This window comes from Heterodontus francisci, chromosome 13 (assembly GCF_036365525.1).
Source record: "Heterodontus francisci isolate sHetFra1 chromosome 13, sHetFra1.hap1, whole genome shotgun sequence".
Taxonomy (NCBI): Eukaryota; Metazoa; Chordata; class Chondrichthyes; order Heterodontiformes; family Heterodontidae; genus Heterodontus; species Heterodontus francisci.
In genome coordinates, this window is record NC_090383.1 from 51554550 (window position 1) to 51576792 (window position 22243).

The following is a 22243-nucleotide window of genomic DNA, read 5'->3' on the forward strand; positions in this document are numbered from 1 at the left end:
TGTGACCATTACAAATTCTATTTCCTCTCGGACAACTTCTATATGTTCATATTCTTTGATGGCTCTACTGACCAATATAAAGCTTTTTTTTGGTGTCTGCGACTGCAACATTACTTGCAAGATATAACAGCTACTTGAAGTAATAATTTCTGCTCTGTGTTCTATTCCAGAAAGCCAGTTGGTGAAGGATAGAACTGGAGTCAATCTTCACACACTTTTATAAGCATTTGCTTACAAAATCATACATGTCAAGTAAACATCTCCTAATCCAACAAGCACAGTTTCAGTCTGTGTTTATTTATAGGGGCACAAGTGAATCTCCAGCTAATGCCCACCGCTGTGTACAATTAAGCACAATTAATAGATTCCTTTCTATCTCTTTGAATAAAATTTAGGGTCTATGTGTGCAGCCAAAATTTCAAAACAGTGGCGCAGTGGTTAGCACCGCAGCCTCACAGCTCCAGCGACCCGGGTTCAATTCTGGGTACTGCCTGTGCAGAGTTTGCAAGTTCTCCCTGTGACTGCATGGGTTTTCGCCGGGTGCTCCAGTTTCCTCCCACAAGCCAAAGACTTGCAGGTTGATAGGTAAATTGGCCATTATAAATTGCCCCTAGTATAGGTAGGTGGTAGAGGAATTGAGGGAAGTTGGGGGTGTGGTAGGAATATGGGATTAATGTAGGATTAGTATAAATGGGTGGTTGATGGTCGGCACAGACTCGGTGGGCCAAAGGGCCTGTTTCAGTGCTGTATCTCTAAATAAATAAAAATAAAAAACCTCCATATTCGGTACAACGTATTACATTGTGCGACAATCCTCCTCTAGAACCCCTAACAATTTCTTCATACATGTCTTTATTTTTGTATAACAATCCCAAAATTAATGAATTCCATCCACCCATTTGATTTTAGAGATTTACTTTCTCTCCAGCATTTGTTTCAAGCCATCAAGGCCGTAACCTTTTCCCACTTAAATATTTTGTATCGCGTACATAATCCCATAATGAAAGATTATCTCTATAAAATTCAATGGATCTATCTTCATTATGCACATTGTACAGAATCTCACTTAAATATTTGACAAATTGAATCCCCTATCCACTGCCTCCCCAATAACCAATGTTTCAGCAGCTAAAGCACTTTTAACAACACTTTTTTATTTTCTTAGCTTGACAAGCTAAAGGAAATATTTCCCATTTTCACCCATAATAAATATTATGGAACCATCTGCATTAGAATACCCATCAGGAAGATTAGTCTGTGAAGCATCACTAAAAATGACTAATTTAATGTTCTTTGGGTCACTTAAGGATGGGAACTTAAGTATGCATTTCTCCAGATTTAATTTTTATAATGTTTTATTTGCCCTTAAAACATTCTTGACATTAGGGCGCTTCATTGTCGTACTTAACTCTAATACATCAAAACTAGCACCTGGTCTAGTCTGAATGCTCAGCCAGTTCAACTGACCAATCAAGCTTTACAATTGCTCTGTCTCTGCTTTAGATATAACATTATCTTTCTGTGACGATTGAGCACGATTAGCCAGGATGGGAGTAACACTCTCTAAATAGGATTGTTGATTTAAAGTTATTCCAGACCTACTCTGTTTAATATTCAATCAAATTGAAAAGCCCCACAAGCCTCACTGCCAATTTTAAATTCCACTTTCATCTTATTAATAACACATTTCTCAAATTCCACAGTAGCACCACATTAGAAATCATCAACATCCATCGTGAAGAAGCCTGAAAGTTTTCCTTTATGATACAAATAAAATATTGCGGGATCTACTTTTAGTTAAACACAACCTATTTTCAGCAAAACCAGATCTCACTGATAAATATCACACGCTGGAAGCATCACTCAGGCCCTAGAAGCATTTGTTTAGCTTCCATAGCTTTCCTTCGGCATCTGCTGCCTCTTTGGGCAGGTTCAGAAACACTTCTCTCTGAAAAGTATCAGCCTGCAGAAATACAGCTTTTATGTTGATTGATCTGCACTCCCATGAATATGGCGCCAAAAGAGCTAAAAGGATTTTCAAGAATACTTTTCCAGCTGTGGGAGAGTCCATTCTAAGATCTGTATCATCCAGTCAGTCTTCAAAACCCCTTACAACTAGCCTCGCTTTAGCCTTATTAGTGCCATCTGCAAGCATTTTTTCAGTCCCAATCCACTTAACTGACAAAGCTGGTTGATCCTTATCTGGTACCCCAAAATAAACTCCAAGATATCTCCAACTATCTGACTCCCTTTGTTTTGCCTCTCATCAGTTTATCCTCAAGTTTATTAGCCACCAAAACTTCACAGTCATGTGGATTTCTGCTTCTAGTTCTGTTGTGAGGCACCACTACTGACCGAGCTGGCCGAATTCTAAAGGACGTATCTGCCAAACTGGGCCTGCAGCAGGTGGTGAGTGAACCAAAATAAACGAAAAACACTTTTTTCATTTAATCTCTCCTGCCTTCCACCCCATTACAGACCGTCCATTTCTTAGAGTGCATGGATGAACTGTAACAATTGTTTATTCCTGTCTGGCACAAAAGTAAAACGGGAAAGGGAGCCAAACCATGGATTACAAAGGAAATTAGAGATAACATTAGATCCAAGGAAGAGGCATATAAATTCGCCAGAAAAAACAACAGACCTGAGGATTGGGAGCAATTCAGAATTCAGCAAAGGAGGATCAAGGGATTGATTAAGAAGGGAAAAATTGAGTACGAGAGCAAGCTTGCAGGGAACATAAAAACTGCAAAAGTTTCCATAGGTATGTGAAGAGAAAAAGATTGGTGAAGACAAATGTAGGTCCCTTACAGTCAGAAACAGGGGAATTTATTATGGGGAACAAAGAAATGGCTGACCAACTAAATGCAAACTTTGGTTCTGTCTTCACAAAGGAGGACACAAATATCATACCAGAAATGTTGGGGAACACAGGCTTTGGTGAGAGAGAGGAACTGAAGGAAATCAGTATTAGTAGAGAAATGGTGTTGGGGAAATTGATGGGATTGAAGGCCAATAAATCCCCAGGGCCTGATGGTCTGCATCCCAGAGTACTTAAGGAAGTGGGCCTAGAAATAGTGGATGCATTGGTGGTCATCTTCCAAGATTCTATAGACTCTGGAGCAGTTCCTACAGATTGGAGGGTAGCGAATTTAAAAAGGGAGGTAGCGAGAAAGCAGGGAATTATAGACCAGTCAGCCTGACGTCGGTAGTGGGGAAAATTCTAGAGTCCATGATCAAAGATTTTATAGCAGAGCACTTGGAGAACAGTGGTAGATTTGGACAGCGTCAGCATGGATTTACGAAATGGAAATCAGGCTTGACAAATCTACTAGGATTCCTCGAGGATGTAACCAGTAGAGTTGATGAGGGGGAGCCAGTGGATGTGGTTTATTTGGACTTTCAGAAGGCTTTCGACAAAGTTTCACATAAGAGATTAGCGTGTAAAATTAAAGCGCATGGGATTGGGGGTAGCGTATTGCGATGGATAGAAAATTGGTTGGCAGACAGGAAACAAAGAGTAGGGATAAATGCGTCTTTTTCCGAATGGCAGGCAGTGACTAGTGGGATACTGCAGAGATCGGTGCTAGGACCCCAGCTATTCACAATATATATTAATGATTTAGATGACGGAACTAAATGTAATATCTCCAAATTTGCAGATGACACAAAATTGGTGGGAGGGCGAGTTGTGAGGAGCATGCAGAGAGGCTAGTATGGAGTTGGGATCAGCATATGGTGAGTCACCTGGGCACTAATGGCCTGCAACCAGGCCAAAAATAAAGGATGGTTCATTTGCCAGTTCAGTGGAGGGTGAGATGGCAGATGAGTCCTGCTGCAGGGGACTCAGATGAGGATCTCGATGGGGTGGCATACAGAAGAGTGCTGAATGGCCCTACACACCAAGCTGCTGGGTGCATTAGCTGGCCTGCCAGAGAGCCTTTTGTCATTGTCAAAGGGCATGGAGGAGTCAAGCTGCAGCTTGACCTCTGCACAGCCTTTGCTCCATCTCCCTGGAGGCACTGCCACTGCTGCCTTCTACCTGCTGCAGCCTTTGTGTGCACAGGTCAGCTACTTCTGTGGCCACCATCCCCACCCCCTGTGAGGATGCAGCAACACTTTCTGGCAAATCCAAGAACTCCCTATGACACCTCCAAAAACTCTCTCGAGTCTTTCCAGACACTTTGTAGTCAAAAAAGTTCCAAAACTTTAAACCTACCTGCAAGTTGGGTGCCTGGCCCTTTACCCAAATAGTTACTCTGCTCTCTGGCCTTGGCTTTTCTCCTTAGATTATAAATATTCCCTCCTTTGAACCCATCCCATGCTTTTTAGTTTTGGAAATCAGGGGAAAACACTCTGCTGACTGGAGTCATATCTAGCACAAAGGAGGCCAATGATCTCAGCCACAGGACATTGCTGCAGGCAGTGTCCTAGGCCCAAATATCTTCAGATATTTCATCAATGACCTCCTCGCCATCATAAGGTTAGAAGTTGAATGTTCACTCATGATTGTCTGATGTTCGGAACCATTTGTAACTCCTCAGATACTGAAGCAGTCCATGTCCATATGCAGCAAGACCTGGACAACATTCAGGCTTGGGCTGATCAGTGATAAGTAACATTCGTGCCACCCAAGTGCCAAGCAATGACCATTTCTACCAAGAGAGAGAATCGAACTACCTCCCCTTGACATTCAATGGCATTATCATTGCTGTATTCCTCACCATTAACATCCTGGGAGTTGCCATTAACCAGAAACTTAACTGGACCAACCAGATAAATACTGTGGCTAAAAAAGCAGGTAAGAGACTGGGAATTCTGCAATGAGTAACTCACCTCTTGATTCCCCAAAACCTGTCCACCATCAACAAAGCGCAGGAGTGTAATGGAACACTGCCCACTTGCCTGGATGGTTGCAGCTCCAACAACACTCAAGAAGTTTGATACCATCCAGGACAAAACAACCTGCTTGATTGGCACCCTATCCACCACTTTAAACATTCACTCCTTCCACCATTGGCACACCATGGCTCCAGTGTGTACCATCTACAAGATGCACTGTCGCAATTCATCAAGGCTCCTTCGTCAGAACCTTCCAAACCTGCAACCTCTACCACCTAGAAGAAGGGCAGCAGGCGCATGGGGACACCATTACCTGAAAGTTCTCCTTCAAGACACACACCATCCTGACTTGGAAATATATTACCTTATCTTCGCTGTCGCTTGGTCAAAATCCTGGAACTCCCTCTCGAACAGTACTGTGGGTGTACCTACACCACATGGACTGCTACAGTTCAAGAAGGCAGCTCACCACCATGTTCTAAAAAGCAATTAGGGATAGGGAATAAATGCTGGCCTTGTCAGCGATGCTCAGACCCCATGAACAAATTAAAAAAAATTAAATGGAACTTGCCAGAAATAGGTAATTCCGGCTCAAATTGTCTGCTGCCTTCTTTTTCTCTCTTGCGTACTTACAACAAATACACACATGCACACACACATCTTCATCTCTCTCATCTTTTTCCACCTTTCATCCTACACTCAAATCAATCTCCATCCAGATCTTTGACTACCATAACTCTCTGCACTTTTCTAACTCTTTTTTGTCCATCATCTCCCCATCTTATCCTGTTGTTGTGTTCTCAAATCTCCACTATCTCACTGTATTATATTTCCACCCAATCTCTTTCCATTTCTTCATTCTCAGTTCTTCCTTTTCTTCTCCTCCTTTCAATTTCCTTCGTCACCATTCTGGTCTGCTTTACTTTCCCTTATTTCTGTTCCTTCCTGAATTCAACTTCAAATTTATCCCTCTAACACTCTTTTCTGTCTCTTTTGCAGTACTTCAGCCATTATTCCCTTCCCTCTCCAACATTCTGTATCAGTTTTTGGCCTCGCAACCTTTTTATATGAACCTTAAACATAGCAGCTTCTCATGAAGTGAGTTGAGCTCTTGTTTTGACTTTTTAATCTTACCTACTATCTGAACCCCATGTTGATTAATGCCTGTCTTATTGCACATGCATACGAACATATGAATTAGGAGCAGGAGTAGGCCACTCGGCCCTTCGAGTCTGCTTTGCCATTCAATAAGTTCATGGCTGAACTGATTATTTCACATTTCCACCTACCCCTGATAACCTTCCATCCCTTTGCTTATCAAGAATCTATCTACCTCTGCCTTAAAAATATTCAAAGACTCTGCTTCCACTGCCTTTTGAGGAAGAGAATTCCAAAGACTCACGACCCTCTGAGAGAAAATAAATTCTCCTCATCTCTGTCTTAAATGGGCGACCCGTTATTTTTAAATAGTGACCCCTAGTTCTAGATTCTCCCACAAGGGGAAACATCCTTTCCACATCCACCCTGTCAAGACCGCTCAGGATCTTATATGTTTCAATTAAGTCGCCTCTTACTCTTCTAAATTCCAGCAGATACAAGCCAAGCCTGTCCAATCTTTCCTCATAAGACAGCCCACCTATTCCAGGTATTAGTCCAGTAAACCTTCTCTGTTCTGCCTCCAACACATTTACATACTCCCTTAAATAAGGAAACCAGTATTGTACATGGTATTCCAGATGTGGTCTCACCAATATCCTGTATAGCTGAAGCATAACCTCCTCACCTTTGTATTCAATTCCCCTCATGTTAAACGATAACATCCTATTAGCTTTCCTAATTACGTGCTGCATCTGCATGCTAACCTTTTGCGATTCATGCACTAGGATACCCAGATCCCTCTGCAGCTCAGAGCTCTGTAATCTCTCACCATTTTGTTTTTTCTGTGTCCTTGTATCAGTTCCAGGAAATAAGTAATTGCAGTGCAGTCCTTGCACCATTATAAGCATTATTACTGGGAATGCAGCCTACTGTACTCAGCCTGGAATGGATTTCAAAGCAACTGCAGCCCAACAAAAAGCCTCTGCACTTGGAGATCTCAATTCTTTTTACAGATGAACACACGCTCTAGCAATCAGTTATGTTTGAGAGCCAGAACAGTACTGAATCGTTCTGGCCCAATTTAATATTTGCTAGACAGATCCAATTTCCCAATCATTTGCTAGATTTCAAAAATCAGAAGTACAAAATACAGGTTATTGGCTGTTAACTTCCCTCACAGTCCAATGTCCATCTTCCAGTATGACATCGCACTATTCCAACAGGCATGTGGCATCATGAGCACACTAACATTTATTGTTTAAGAAGGTTATGTGCTTTCAGAGATACTGTAATGGCTAAGTGAATAGGAAAACTATCAGCTATCATGGATACAGTGAAATTGGTCTACTGAGTAAAGAGTCTATCTGGCATCATGGACACAGTAACTGCCTATTGAGTTGGAGTAGTCATAACATTCAGAAGATCTTAGATTGAATTCCTGGCTTGTGCTGAGTTAATTGACAAGGGAAGCAATTAGGATGTTGCAATTGACATAAAAGCTTTTATATATGTAGGGGAAAATGAGACAAGTTTCCTTCCTCCATGTATTGCCAACATCTTTCTTGTTCATCAGACTTACATAGAATTACATGGAAATTACAACATGGAAACAGGATATTTGGCTTAACCAGTCCATATTGGTGTTATCCTCCACCTGAGCAGTAGTCCTAATCCTATGTTCTTACTCTATTCCTTTAGCTCCCTTTTCTCCATTCACTTTTCTAGCTTCCATAAACAGACTGAATTTCTTATGAACTTAAACCTGCTTCTTTATTTTTTATTATATGGCTTACTGTTGCCCTGTTGAATCCTAAATTGCTGTAAAGCACTCACAGAAGAATATGTCAGATGTCCATAGTGCTCTCCTGTCACCTCAGAAGATGGAAAATGATTGCACCATTAGAGAACTCTGTGTAAAGTAAAACTACTTGTCTATATTTATTTACAGAAAGAATTATATAAGGAAGAAGAAAGAGCAGCAAGATATTATAGAACATGATACTTGGGAATTATAGCCAGTCCAAAAGAGGTTAATACATCCTTTTACAGAAAGCTACATTTACAGTCCCTTGGTATGCAACTGTTCCTTCCAGTCATGTTTTCATTTTTGTAGTTTTTGAAGATGAAATGTCTCACAGGGAATACCAGAAATCCAAAAGCCTACAGAATTTATTTACACTTATACAAGAACTAAAGCCAAGCAATCAGCTATGGGAGATATATATACGGGAGATGAATAAAATATTGATGTGCTGCCTGCCTTTTTCTTGCAGACTAGTCTACACACTTGATTGCTGCTAGAAAACACTACTGTGTTTGTCGAACTGATACATCAAATGTCATCCAGCCATCAAAGTAACTTCATCTTAATTTCTGATCAAAAGACAATTCCCAATTGTAGTCTACATTATGCTTTTTGTAGGAAAAGCCATCATCTTACTTAGAAGTGCATACAAATGACATCATAGAAATAGACCATTTGGCCCAACCAGTCAGTACTGGTGTTTATTCAGCACACAAGTAGTTGTCCTAATCCCATGTGCCAACCATGTTCTTTTACTTCCCTTTCCTTCAACTATATATCTAACCTTAAATGTTGACATATTGGTGTCAATATTAACCTCCCCCATGCCAAGTGTGAGAGGGTTAAAAATAGAATTTTTAAAAATCACAAAACGTGACCCCAATCCTCTGCATATATGCCTGCCACCACTTTTATGGCAACGTGTTTTGTGGCATTCAAGTGACCCACCATGGAGTGGTGACATAGCTTATTATAATATTTAAATTCTGGCTCCCCCCAATGCTTTTGGGAGCCTGATTTAAATTAAGCGGCTGTGGGTTAGGTTTCCCAGGACTCAGGAAACCCAGCATCTAAATGGAAATGGAAGCAGCTAGATCAAGCAGTTAAGTGCTTTTTATTGCACTGCTTGTGAGCCAGGAGGAGCAGGCATGCTTTCCCGGCCCCTCAACAAACTTTTTGCTGATCGCAGCCTATCCTCACAACTGTGTTTGGCCAACCACACTGCACCACTCACCCCCGCCCCCCAGGATCTGATCTTTGCCTCCCTCCCTACTGATTGTCATGCTTCGATAACAACCCCCCACAATGACCCAATGTTTCTAGATTGGTGGGGACTGACCCCAATTGCAGCTTTTACCACTGGCTTTAACAGAGATGTGTTAAATCATACTTTTTATCTGAAAACCCAGAATCTACATATTTTCCATTACTTACGGCCGGGAGGGTAACATGAATTTCTATGCTGCAGGTTCCTGCTAGGCACCAAGAAATAATGAGACATCTATTTCTTAGCATGTGATGTCCAATTACATCCTGGCGGCCACAGACACACTTTACCTACTTTCCTAGATGCATGAAAATAATGGAACAGTAAATAACTAAACAGAATGTTCTTTGGGTGCAATATTGGAAAAAGGCCATGCCAATTTAAATTACATAAAGACTATCATTAGATGAACATGGAAATTGAATGTCATGCCCAAATTAGGATATTGCATGCAATTGTCAACTTCTTAGAATCAATCTAAAATTACTTTTCAGTGGATGCACGCTGCTATTTGTCATTTTGGCTGGCTCTGACGGGACCACAGATATATTCTAATATCCTTAATCATGGCACCAACTCATAATGCATCAAATCCATTAGAGCATTGGTAGAATGAGATATGTATATCAATAAAGGCTCCTATATAAATAATATACTGGAATTTGGATAGATTGGGAGATGGCTTGAACTATGAAACACAATTCAGTATATTTGTGGTATGATGTTCATTATACTATATGGTAATCCAGAGAGTCATCAACCTTGGTGTATGTGGAAAGCCCTAGCTGTCAAGGAAACAGTAGTTTTTAATTCCATTTTCTACCTGGCTGCTAATCTGGCTGGCTGCTATGTGGAAAAAGGAATGAAAAAGTAATTGAGGTACTACTATTAAATATTGTAGGACCTTTGCATTCCCAGGATTTCTCCCACCCTGGAACCATGGTTCCACCCCCTCTCATCATAAATATTGGGGACAATGAGCTGGATTTCTTCTCCCAGCGCTGGGAGCAGCAACTGGTGAAAACGGCGCCATGCCGCTGCGATCTTCCTCGCGGTAGCCCAGACTAATGAGCTGGTCGAGTCGCGGTTCCCCCCCCCGCACCCCGCCATCACGTGAAGGGGGCAGGCTCTCTGATGTCAGCAATGGCGTCAGCTGCCTGTGTGCAGGTGCTGGCGCCATTTTTGACGGGCAGCCAGTCCTACCAGGTCATTTAAATTCTTAAAGGACTACCCTCCTTCCATGTACTGCCAATAAATCTATCGCTTCTTTCCCCACCAATAACAATTAAATTCAACATTTGCCATCTCCACTCCCAAAACACTTAAATTCAGCACGTGACCTTCCCCCCCGCAAACCAATCAAAGTGCAGAGGTCTCCCCTTCCCACCCTCCCCTACACTAGTAATTTGCTTTAGAGCCCGTTTCCCCGCCCCCCCCCCCCCCCCCAACTGCACTAAAAATCATAAGTTTGCCCCTTCTCCACAACGGTGGCGCCTGCTTTCCCTTGACGAGAAAGTGAAAGCATGTGAGTGCCAGCTGCCGCTCGGAAGATCGTGGCCCGAAGGTAAGATTGCTGTTGATTTTATTTAAATGTATTTATCTCATTAATTTAAATATTTTAATCTGGTCCCGTTGCTTAGCAGCAGGGGGGCCGCCATGGAGCGCTCCTGGCGTTGGGCTCCGTGGCAGCCTGCTGCCAGAGCCATCTTCCGCCCCCCCCGCTGCCTGCCATGGAGCCTGACATCAGGAGCTCAGTAAAATCCCGGCCAATGTTTAAGTAAGTAACTCTGGTAGCACATTCCACAGCCTCACAACTTTATGTACAAAAAAAGAGTCTTCTGCTCTTGGTCCTAAATCTCTTACATCAATGTCTCTCTCATTATAGATCCAACCACTGAAAACCGGCCATATCTATCCACCCTTCATATTATTAAACTCCTTAATTTCTTTCTCCTAATGAAAACAGACACATTTTTTCAAGTCTTTCTTTGTATTTGTATTTACTGATACCAGTTAGCATCTTAGTGAATTTGTGCTGTATGCTCTCAATTGCCTCAACATCCTTCCGATACTGAATTGCATTTATATATCTTGAATTTTATTTTAACACAGGGTCAGTGAGTTGCATCAGTCTTCATTCCAGTATACTCTGTTCAGTTACCATTATTGCAATGTACAGTTACACTAAAAGTATGGAATGCCAAAGCATATACAGATGTAATCCAAGAAAGAATAAGGGGCCTCAAGTCAGACTAGGATGCTAATCCTGAAAGCATTCATGGAGTGTGCTCAAAGAGATAGGGGCTATAGTAAGTGAAGCCCCTGCTTACTTAACTACTTGTTAGAATCAGAGATTCTCCCCATGGACTGAAAGGAAGCTAATGCTGTGCCAATATTCAAAAAGGGCAACAAATCAGAGCTGGAAAATTAGAGGGCTGTTAGCTTCACTTCACTTGAAAGAAAGTTGCGAGAAAGATTCGTTAACAATATTCTGTATTACCACCCGGATAAAAAGGAGTTATCAGAGTTGGAAAAGAGGATCACATCTCAGCTATCTGGTTGATTATTTTGCTGGAGGTTACTAGATTGGTAGCCCAGTTGATATCTTCTACTCGGATTTTTCAAAAAGCTTTTGACAAGGTGCCACACAATAGGCTACTTTGGACAATATGAGGGATTAGAGGGAAAATCGGGGGAAGGTTAAGGAATTGGTGGTATTCTCAAATGCAGAGGGTTGCTATTAATGGTAGTGATCCTGCATGGAGATCAGTTATTAGTGGAATCCCGCAGAGATCGGAGCGAGGTGCTTTTCACTATTTAAATCAATAATCTGGATGAAGCTTTGGGAAACCTGTCACAAGTTTGCATGTTAAAACCTTGGATGGGGAATTTTTTTTTAATCAGATCTAGATGTGATGGGGGAAATGGGCTCATGTTTTATGTAAATAAATGCAGTGTTACGCAAATAGTTAGAATGAAATCTAGCATGTATATACAATGCAAGAACCCGAACTAAAGTTTGTTGAACAGGAGAGACACCTAGATATTAGATTGCATGACTCTGCAAAGCTTCATGACCAGTGTGGCAAGGATTTGGCAAAGGCTAATAGGGTATTGGAATGTATTGTTGAGACAATCCAATATAAAAGAAAAAAGCACTACAATTGCCTAGCCCAGAATCTTGGTTAGACTTCATCAAGAATACTGTGGAGAGAGAAGCAGAGTTAACGTTTCAGGTAAGTGACCCTTCATCAGAACTGGCAAAGGTTAGAAATGTAATCGGTTTTAAGCAAATAAAGCGGGGTGGGGCAAGAGATAACAAAAGTGAAGGTGTTGATAGGACAGGGTCACAGAGAATAACTGACCAGAAGGTCATGGACCAAAGGCAAATGGTGTGTTAATAGTGTGCTGAAAGACAAAGCGTTAGTGCAGAGAGGGTATTAATGGACAGAAAAATGAACAGACCTGGCCCAAAGCACAAACATGAAAAAAACAGTGGGCAGGCACAGGGTAAAAAAAAATGAATGATGAAACAAACTAAAATAAAATAAAAAGAAAAATAAAAAATAAAAAAAATAACTGAAAATAAAAAGGGGGCCCATCATGCTCTGAAATGATTGAACTCAATGTTTAGTCCGGCAGGCTGTAGCATGCCTAATCGGTAAATGAGATGCTGTTCCTCAAGCTTGTGTTGATGTTCACTGGAACACTGCAGCAAGCCCAGGGCAGATATGTGGGCATGAGAACAGGGGAGTGTGTTGAAATGGCAAGCAACTGGAACCAGCAACCAACCTCCACATCCAAAGGATCATCCTCTGCCATTTCCGCCATGTCCAGCGTGATGCCACTACCAAGCGTAACATTTTGAAGGGATCGTTCCCTCCGCGACACCCTGGTCCATTCCTCCATTACTCCCAGCACCTCATCCCCTTCCCACAGCACCTTCCTATGCAATCGCAGGAGGTGTAATTCTGCACTTTTACCTCCTCTCTCCTCACTATGCAAGGCCCCAAACACTCTTTTCAGGTGAAGCAGCGATTTACTTGTACTTCTTTCAAGTTAGTATACTGTATTCGCTGCTCACAATGTGGTCTTCTCTACACTGGGGAGACCAAACGCAGATTGGGTGACTGCTTTCTGGAACACCTCCGCTCAGTCCAAATGCATGAACCTATGAGCAAAAACAGGAAGGCAGATTATTATCTGAACGGCTATAAACTGAGAGAGGGGAATACGCAACGAGACCTAGGTGTTCTCGTACACCAGTCACTGAAGGTAAGCATGTAGGTGCAACAGGCGGTAAAAAAGGCAAATGGTATGTTGGCCTTCATAGCGAGAGGATTCGAGTACAGGAGCAGGGATGTCTTGTGGCAATTATACAGGGCCTTGGTGAGGCCACACCTGGAATATTATGTGCTGTTTTGGTCTCCTTATCTGAGGAAGGATGTTCTTGCTATAGAGGGAGTACAGCGAATGATTCCTGGGATGGCGGGACTGATGTATGAGGAGAGATTGAGTCAGTTAGGATTACATTTGCTGGAGTTCAGAAGAGTGACAGGGGATCTCATAGAAACCTATAAAATTCTAACAGGACTTGACAGGGTAGATGCAGGAAGGATGTTCCCGATGGTGGGGGAGTCCAGAACCAGGGATCACAGTCTAAGGATACGGGGTAAACCTTTCAGGACTGAGGTGAGGAGAAATTTCTTCACCCAGAGAGTGGTGAGCCTGTGGAATTCGTTACCACAGAAAGCAGTTGAGGCCAAAACATTGTATGTTTTCAAGGAGTTAGATATAGCTCTTGGGTTTAAAGGGATCAAAGGATATGGGAGGAAAGCGGGAACAGGTTACTGAGTTGGATGATCAGCCATGATCATAATGAATGATGGAGCAGGCTCGAAGGGCCGAATGGCCTACTCCTGCTCCTATTTTCTATGTTTCTAACCACATGTATGGAAGATGCAGCCTGGAACATCTAATCACTTCCTGCCAATGAAGGAAGCACATCCGCTGAGAGGCTTTGCCCTCACCATGGAGGATTCCATTACCTCTTTCACCATCTCATACCACTTTTCCTGTCACAGTAGCAATAAAAGTAGTCCCAGAAATCTGGCTTAAAAGTGCCATCATTTATACAGTGCAAAGAAAGGAAAGCAGGAGACAGAGTCAGTTAGAACACATCCCGGTGACCCACTCAGTGCTCCATGTGACCTAGTGGCCTCCTCCTGCCATCCTCTCGGAAGAGTACATCCCTCTTCTCACTCACAGCCTCCAACATTAGACCCAGTTCGGCATCAATGAAGCTAGGGGCAGCCCTGCCCCGGGTGCTAGGCCTCCGGATCTCCTATGGCATCTCGCTTCCCTCTCGTGTTTTGAAAGGCTTTAATACAATCAGCAGATCTCTCCCTTAGGATAACCTGCAGCCTCAGTGATGGCTGCCATGGGGAGTCTAAATCAGTCCCCCACTTCATCTGACTTGCCCCTGTTCCCACCCCCACTGGCTCTAATTGGACAGGGATCCAATCTCCATATCAATTAAGGGCTCACGCAAGTGAATATTGGGACTTTAATCAGTTCCCACCAGAGGCAGGTATCTGACCCAAAAACAAAATTGGCTGCTATTTCCCGCCATCATGCCAAAAATTCAGCTCCAAGTGTTTGAAAGGGAACTGGCCAGGTTATTGTTAGAGGCTGATATGCATTGTGTACATAAGGTGTATGGAATATTGGGTGATGTGTGTCATGAAAACCCTGCATGCCAAATGGGAAATATTAATTTCATCAGTTGGAACCTTGCCTGAGACCTTTACTGGAAATTCTTACAAATAACTTTTTAAAAAAGTAAACTGGCAACCAAAATGGCCACTGCAATTTACATTTGAAACACCAAAGGATTAGATTGGAGACAACATGACAGACTCAACCTTGCCAGAACAATGGGGTGCTGTCTGATTACATTGCCTGAAATGACATTATCAACACGGTCATCGGGGCCATCGACACCCATTGACTTTGAAAGAGACAACCCCCATCAACTGTGACTGGATAACTTGAAGGGTAGAGCTTTGAATCTCAGAGAAGATTCCAGAAGGACCTCATTAACACCACAAAGAGGTTTGGTAATGTAATGTGACTGCTTGTGCAGCTCTGGGGAGACAGTAAGCTTTGCCAGATAAAAAGCAGAGAGTGACAAAAAAGCCATCCATGGTGCAGCGTTCTTTCTCTCTCCAGTAAAGATCCAGAGAAGACCCCACTGCAACTGGTAAAGCTTCAAGCCTACAGACCACCACAGCCAACAACTAGGGGACAAGGATCAAACCCCTGCTTCTGCCTTCCAGAGCCTGAGAAGCAAACCCGCAATCGTGCACGTGATCCAGCGAGGACTTCAGGACTACAATTTCAACTGAGAACTCTGGGACTGATATACTGTACTTAAATTCTATTTATTCTTGACTCTACTCCAACCACAAAATCTGTTTTCCCTCTGTAATCTATTTGTGTTTGTGACTCTTGCGTGAATGTGTGCATGAATGCTTAGTGTATTTTAGTAATTTTAACCAGTTTAGCATGTTAAGAGTAATAAACTTACATCTTTCTTGTTTAAATTCAAGAAAACCTGTTTGATTGGTTCTTTGGCAATTATATTAGAGGAACAGGAGCAAGCTGAAAAGGCTAGGGTTGTTTTCCTTGAAGAGAAGGCAGAGGGAGGACATGATTGAGGTGTACAAGATTATGAGGAACATTGATGGGTTAGATAGGAGGAAACTTTTTCCCTTAGCGAAGGGGTCAAGAACCAGGGGGCATAGATTTAGGGTATGGGGCAGGAGGTTTAGAGGAGATTTGAGGAAACATTTTTCACCCAGAGGGTGGTTGGAATCTGGAACGCACTGCCTGAAGAGGTGGTGGAGGCAGGAACCCTCACAACATTTAAGAAGTATTTAGATGAACACTTGAAATGCCATAGCATACAGGGCTACGGACCAAGTGCAGGAATATGGGATTAGAATAATTGAGTGCTGTATGGCCGGCACAGACACGATGGGCTGAAGGGCCTGTTTCTGTGTTGTATAACTCTATGACTCTAAACGCTCACTGAAGTGGTAAGTTCAATCACTGTGTCAAAAAAGGATAAACCCTGTTGTGGTCAAACTAAAGAAGGGGCGAAAGGGGAGCCTGAGACCCTCTCCTCACCTGGATGTAACATGTGCCTTATGGCAACTGTTGTCTCCTGGATTTCATTTTGATCAGCTCCGGAGGTTGGAGAGGAATTTCCTAGAGTTATTTTTACCCAGAATTGGCCTAGGGATTTTTTTTTGTCAATTTTTATACGTCACCTGGAAGATTACATGGTTGGTGGGTAGGGAGTATCAGGGGACCATGATGTTTAATTACAATATAGCTGTATAGGATAGGTTCAATGGACCAATAGGTCTTTTCCTGCCCATCGGTTGCATATGTTTCATATGTTAGTAACTTGTGGGACATGAGACAAACAAGGGTCAAGCTATGAATCAGAAATAAATATCAGAATACCATGATTTACCATGAGGAGATTTACAAGAATGTTGTCAGGGCTTGAAAGTTGCAGTTATGAGGAAAGATTGGATAGGCTAGGGTTGTTTTCCTTAGAACGGAGAAGGCTGACGGGTGACTTAATTGAAGTGTACAAAATTATGAACAGCCTAGATAGAGTAGACAGGAAGGCGGCACAGACATGATGGGCCAAAGGTCCTGTTTCTGTGCTGTATAACTCTATGACTCTATGACCTGTTTCCCCTCGCGGAAAGGTCAATTACCAGGGGGCACAGATTTAAGATGATTGGTAGAAGAATTCGAGGGGACATGAGGAAAAACATTTTCACCCAGAGGGTGGTAGGTGTCTGGAATTCACTGCCAGGAATGGTGGTGGAGGTAGAAACCCTCAATTCTTTTAAAAGGTACCTGGACATGCACCTGAAAAGCTACAACCTGCAAGGCTATGGACCAGGTGCTGGATGGTGGGATTAGATTGGGCAGCTAGTTTCTTCAGCCAGCACGGACACGACAGGCTGAATGGCCTCTTTCTGTACCGTAATCTTTCTATGGTTCCATGACTTTTATTGGATTTTCTCAGTTGCAATAGACCAAATTTGTTGCAATGTGGCATCTAATGGCATCTGCTATTAGTTTGACTTGTCCGTGCACATTTAAGTTTTTAAAATGATAAGTTGTTGAAAGTGCAAGCTGATAACAGCACATCAAGAAAAAACGGTTTCTGAGACCTGAGTGAACAAGGCAACCAACCGTGTATCTCCTAAAACAATCAGATTGAAGGATTGTGAAACTAACAGCAAAGGAATGAGAAGGAAATGTACATTCGGAAGGGTGAATTCAATGTCAAAACAGGTTTAGAAAGAGAAGTAAAGAGGGAAAGAATGAATTAAGAGAGAAAAGAGACAGAAAGGAGAAGTAAAAAGTTTAAAAATGTAAAATGTTATATTTTTGAAATCTTCCAACAACAATTAAAAGTTCAAGGAATGAAACTCCACACTAGTAATGGCTAATTTTCAATGCCAGAGTTGTTGATTGTCTGTAATTAATGGTCATTCAATCATTAAAAGGGCACAAACAGGAATGCTCAAAACCTAATTTACTTTGGCGAGTTTAGTTCATATGTACCATACAAATACAGCAACTTCACCCCATTCAATACATTACAATGGTGATCCAGACGGCAAGTTGCCATTTTCACAAAGCTAACAGAGTAGCACAATATGGACAGCAAATTACCGGCATTTGAGTTTCATTACTGTAACAAGCTGACGCAGGCCCAGAAGCCAGTGGTCAATTAGACTAGACACAGAGCAGGGGCAAGATCTTTGCCCCAGTATGGAGAAAATGGAGACGGGCAGGTGAGTAATTTTGTGCCGCTGGCCGGCGTGCTGGTTTGCTGGCACCATCCTGCCCCGAGCCACTTTCCTGGAGGCTGGATTCAGGGTGCAGAAAGGCTACCTGTTCACAAAGGGGGTAGCTTGTTAAGCTAATTAAGATGCCAATAAAGACTATGGATCAGAGGCCAACTGGTGGACCCCTCCCCAATCTATCTGACCACAGTTGCGGCTGGTAGCCATCCTCTGAAGGGCTTCCCCCAACCCCTCACAATGGTGGTCTGGCAGCTGTGGCCATTTTTTATTTCTAATTGGTTACAGATTCTGAGAGGACACCTCAAGATGGAGGCACCCTCACTCTCCCTTACCTGCAATGGCAGGATGCAGCTGTTTCCATGCTGGAAGGTCTCCTATTGGCCCTCCAGCTTGGAGAGTCCTCCCATCATCGTAATTGGATGGCAAGCATGCCCTCTGGCTATTTTTTTAAACCCCTGAGTGCATTAATTGTCAAGAACAGAAAAATGACAGGTTTTCTCATAAGTTTAGAAGAAAGATAAATGTTTATGATACAGTATACAAAATATACGCAACATCACCCACTCTCATACTCATACAGATACACACACACTCAAGAAAAGATAGAGATTATAAAGATAACATGTGTTAGGTCTGATGATTTAAAAGCGACCTCTGTTAAACTTGCTTTTCCTTGATTTGAAACGGTGAAGGCCTGTAATCTTTTCCCTTATCACTGAAGAACGACATGGGAGGTTTAGGAAAACATATGCGCTGCTGCAGATTGCTGTTGTTATATTCCAGCCAAAGGCCACTGGTGAAGTCTTGGTATGATTTAAACTCCAGTCACTGCTGACATGTAGTTCAAAGCTGGTAATCTTAGGCAGGGTCCTGTCTTTTTGATGGCATAGATGGACCTTTTTAGTCTGCCCTGAATATACCTTTATTAAAGTTCCTTATCAGAAACCTAGTTTCTGTCATGTGGCCATAGTTTCTCCTTCCAATGTACTCCTAAATGGTTTCTGATGGTGAGGCCATTGTTAGACAATGGAGGCCGGGTGTCATTCATCCTCATCTCACCTTGATAAAGTAGGTTTTTTCACACCCATTCCTTGAATTTTGAGTTTGGAATCAAAATGTCTGCAACATTAGTTGGAGAGAAGCAGCCATTTCCACAGAAAAGGTCATTTGCATTTTAATGATTTCTGAGGAATGTGTCCAGAAAGGTCATTTGTATTGCAACAACATTTTGTCCAGACATGAAAATTAGCTAGGAGTTCTTGTAGTTCTATGTGTATTGGCAGGTAAGGAAATCCTGGAGTAAGAGATCAGGTGACGGTTGCCACGTATGCGTACTGCAGCAAAAAAGGGCAAGAGAATGTGGCCAACGTAGAGGTGGATGACTCTGAACATACTTTTGTCCTCTCTCTCTGACACAGCAAACAGCCACATGTGACTGTGACCATTGGCTGCTTGGATGTAGAAGCTCTCATAGACACAGAGCGTCTGTCAACGTCATGGGAAACAAAACATTCAACCAACTTCAGGATTGCCCCATTCTTGGCAAACCAAGGGAATACAAAGATTTTCCCTTACAACATAGACAAACTGCTAAAAATCCTATGGATTTTTGAAATGCCAGTCTCATTCAAAGACACTAGAACAAAAGCTCTATTCTATGTCATATCTGGAGTGTTGTGGAGAAAATAACCACTCTCAAGTCCACGGGATTAAAGTAAATAAAGGTTTTTAATCAAGCACGGTGCAAGGGAGAAATAACTGGAGTTCATCCAGAGGGGGAATTCTGAAACATAATTTGAAACACACATTTATAGGGTACAATCTCCATTACTCATTTGTTAACACTACCCCGACACATTCCAGGTCTGCAGCTTGATCAATAAACTGGATTGTATTGTCCCACTAACATTCTTCTGCCGTCTCCTCCCCAGCCTTGAAGTTGGCAGTTCTCATCATATATGGCATCCTGTCCCATCTTCAGTCGCACCCTTATCTCTTTGATTATTGAAGTGAGGACAGCATGTTTACACAGATGTGGAGGCAATTAGGCACTGGGTTGTACAGCTTTCCCAGAACCATGGCTACATATTCCATCATGCCCTGGTTCCCCACAACTACAGTATTTCCATATTCCCTCTAAGACTGTTAACATATCCTAATACTAAATAATCTACTCATGTTGCCCGACTGGTCCCTTTTCAGGAGAATATGACATGCTTATCAGTTTCCACATAGCAACAGATCTGCAAATGATTGCAGTTACATATGTGATTACTTCGCATACAAAAACATTCTCGCACTGTATGCTGATGACTTCACTGGTATCGGAAAACTAAGGCTGTTACATTCAAGCTGCATGTCAACCCTAATGTGCCCCCAGTTGTGCATCAACGGAGACTAATACCATTTCATGTTAGGAAACAGACAGAGAAGGAACTTCAACGTCTTATTTGACCTTGACATTATTGAGAAAGGTGGGGATGAGCCTACCCCTTGGGTCTCACCCATACAAGTCAAATGGAAATCCAAGAGCGAGAATGGATTAGAATCTGTGTTGATATGCAATCACCAAACCAAGCCATACAACAAGAAAGGCACTTGACGCAAAAATCAATGACATCATAGAGAAACTGAATGGTGCTAAACACTTCGCTAAACTTGACTTCAATGCAGGCTACCATCAAATCGAGCTTACAGAAGAATTAGGATATCTTACTGTATTCTCTATTCACATTGGGCTTTCCAATACAAGAGGCTCAACCTTGGAGTCAGCTCAGCAGCTGAGATATTTCAGCACTTGATTCAATGTGCAATTTAAGGACTTGAAGGCACACTGAACATCAGTGATGACATTCTCATCTATGGCCACGCTGAAAGTGAACCAGAGACATGCCTATACGTATGCCTACAATGTCTCAGAGAATGTAACCTCACCTTGGACAAAGACAAGTGCTTGTTCAATGAAAGCAGAATTGAATTCTTTGGTCATCTATTCAGTGGTGAAGGAGTATCACCAGATCCACGGAAAGTTTGAAGCCATTGCAAAAGCTGAAGATCCTACAAATATGCAGGAAGTCCGGAGTCTGCTAGGTATCATCACATACTGCAGTCGTTTCATTCCTGACCTCGCTATGCTAATTAACCCCCTATGCGATCTGACAAAAGAGACCACCGCGTGGGAATCGACTAAATCACATAAACGCGTGGTATACCAGATCAAACAATTTTTATCAGCAAGTTGCACAAATGCCTATGTCAACCCTGAGAAAACTGCCCAGCTAGTTGTGGATGCAAGCCTGGTTGGCTTATGTGCAGTTCCTGTACAGAAAGACAAGACAGGTAACCCTTCAATCATTGCAATGGCAAGCAGATCATTAAGACTTGTAGAGCAATGTTATTTGCAAATAGAGAGAGAAGCACTCTCAATTACATGGGGTATCTTACACTTTCATCTCTACTTGTATGGTAGCCAGTTTAAAGCAATAACCGATCATACACCACTAGTGATCTTGTTGAACATATTTTACATAGCAAACCACCCACTCGAGTAGAACGTTTGATACTCAAACTACAAGAGTACATGTTCCATGTTGCATTTCGACAATGCAAGCTCAACCCAGCGGGCTACCTTTCACAATATCCTTTGCTGAGAGTCTGTCCTAGTCGTCGTGAGGAAAAGGTCGCCGAACAACATCTATGTAAGCCTAAATGCGGTGCCAAAGTCACTAAACCTAGCTGACATCAAAGCAGAAATAAAACGAGATGAGGCTCTGCAATTATGTATGAACTGTATGGAATCACAAAACTGGAAAGACGTAATCGAGAAAGCATCTACAAGTGAAAAAGCTCACACATTACAAGGTCTTCACAATGTTCAAAATGAGCTCACTGTTACAACCACATCTGATCTCATATTACACAACAACTGTATTGCCATTCCACACACTAAGGGAACGTGTTTTCGATATAGCATATGAAGGACACCAGGGAATTGTCAAAACCAAACAACTCTTTAGGGAAAAGGTATGGTTCCCAGGAATTGACCACATGGTAGAGCACAAAATCAATAAGTGTTTGCCATTTTAAACAACCACAGTGTCAAATCCTCGTGATCCTCTTAAGACATCTGAACTACCTCCAGGACCATGGACTGAAGTTACCATTGACTTCACAGATTTGCCCACATTTGTCACTGATGACTACAGCAGTTTCCAATCATGGAATTAGTTTTGTCAATTTCAAAGAAAGCCGTCATCCCAAAGCTTGACCAGATCTTCACCTTGTTTGGAATCCCTGAAACAGTAAGAAGTGACAATGGACCCCCATTCA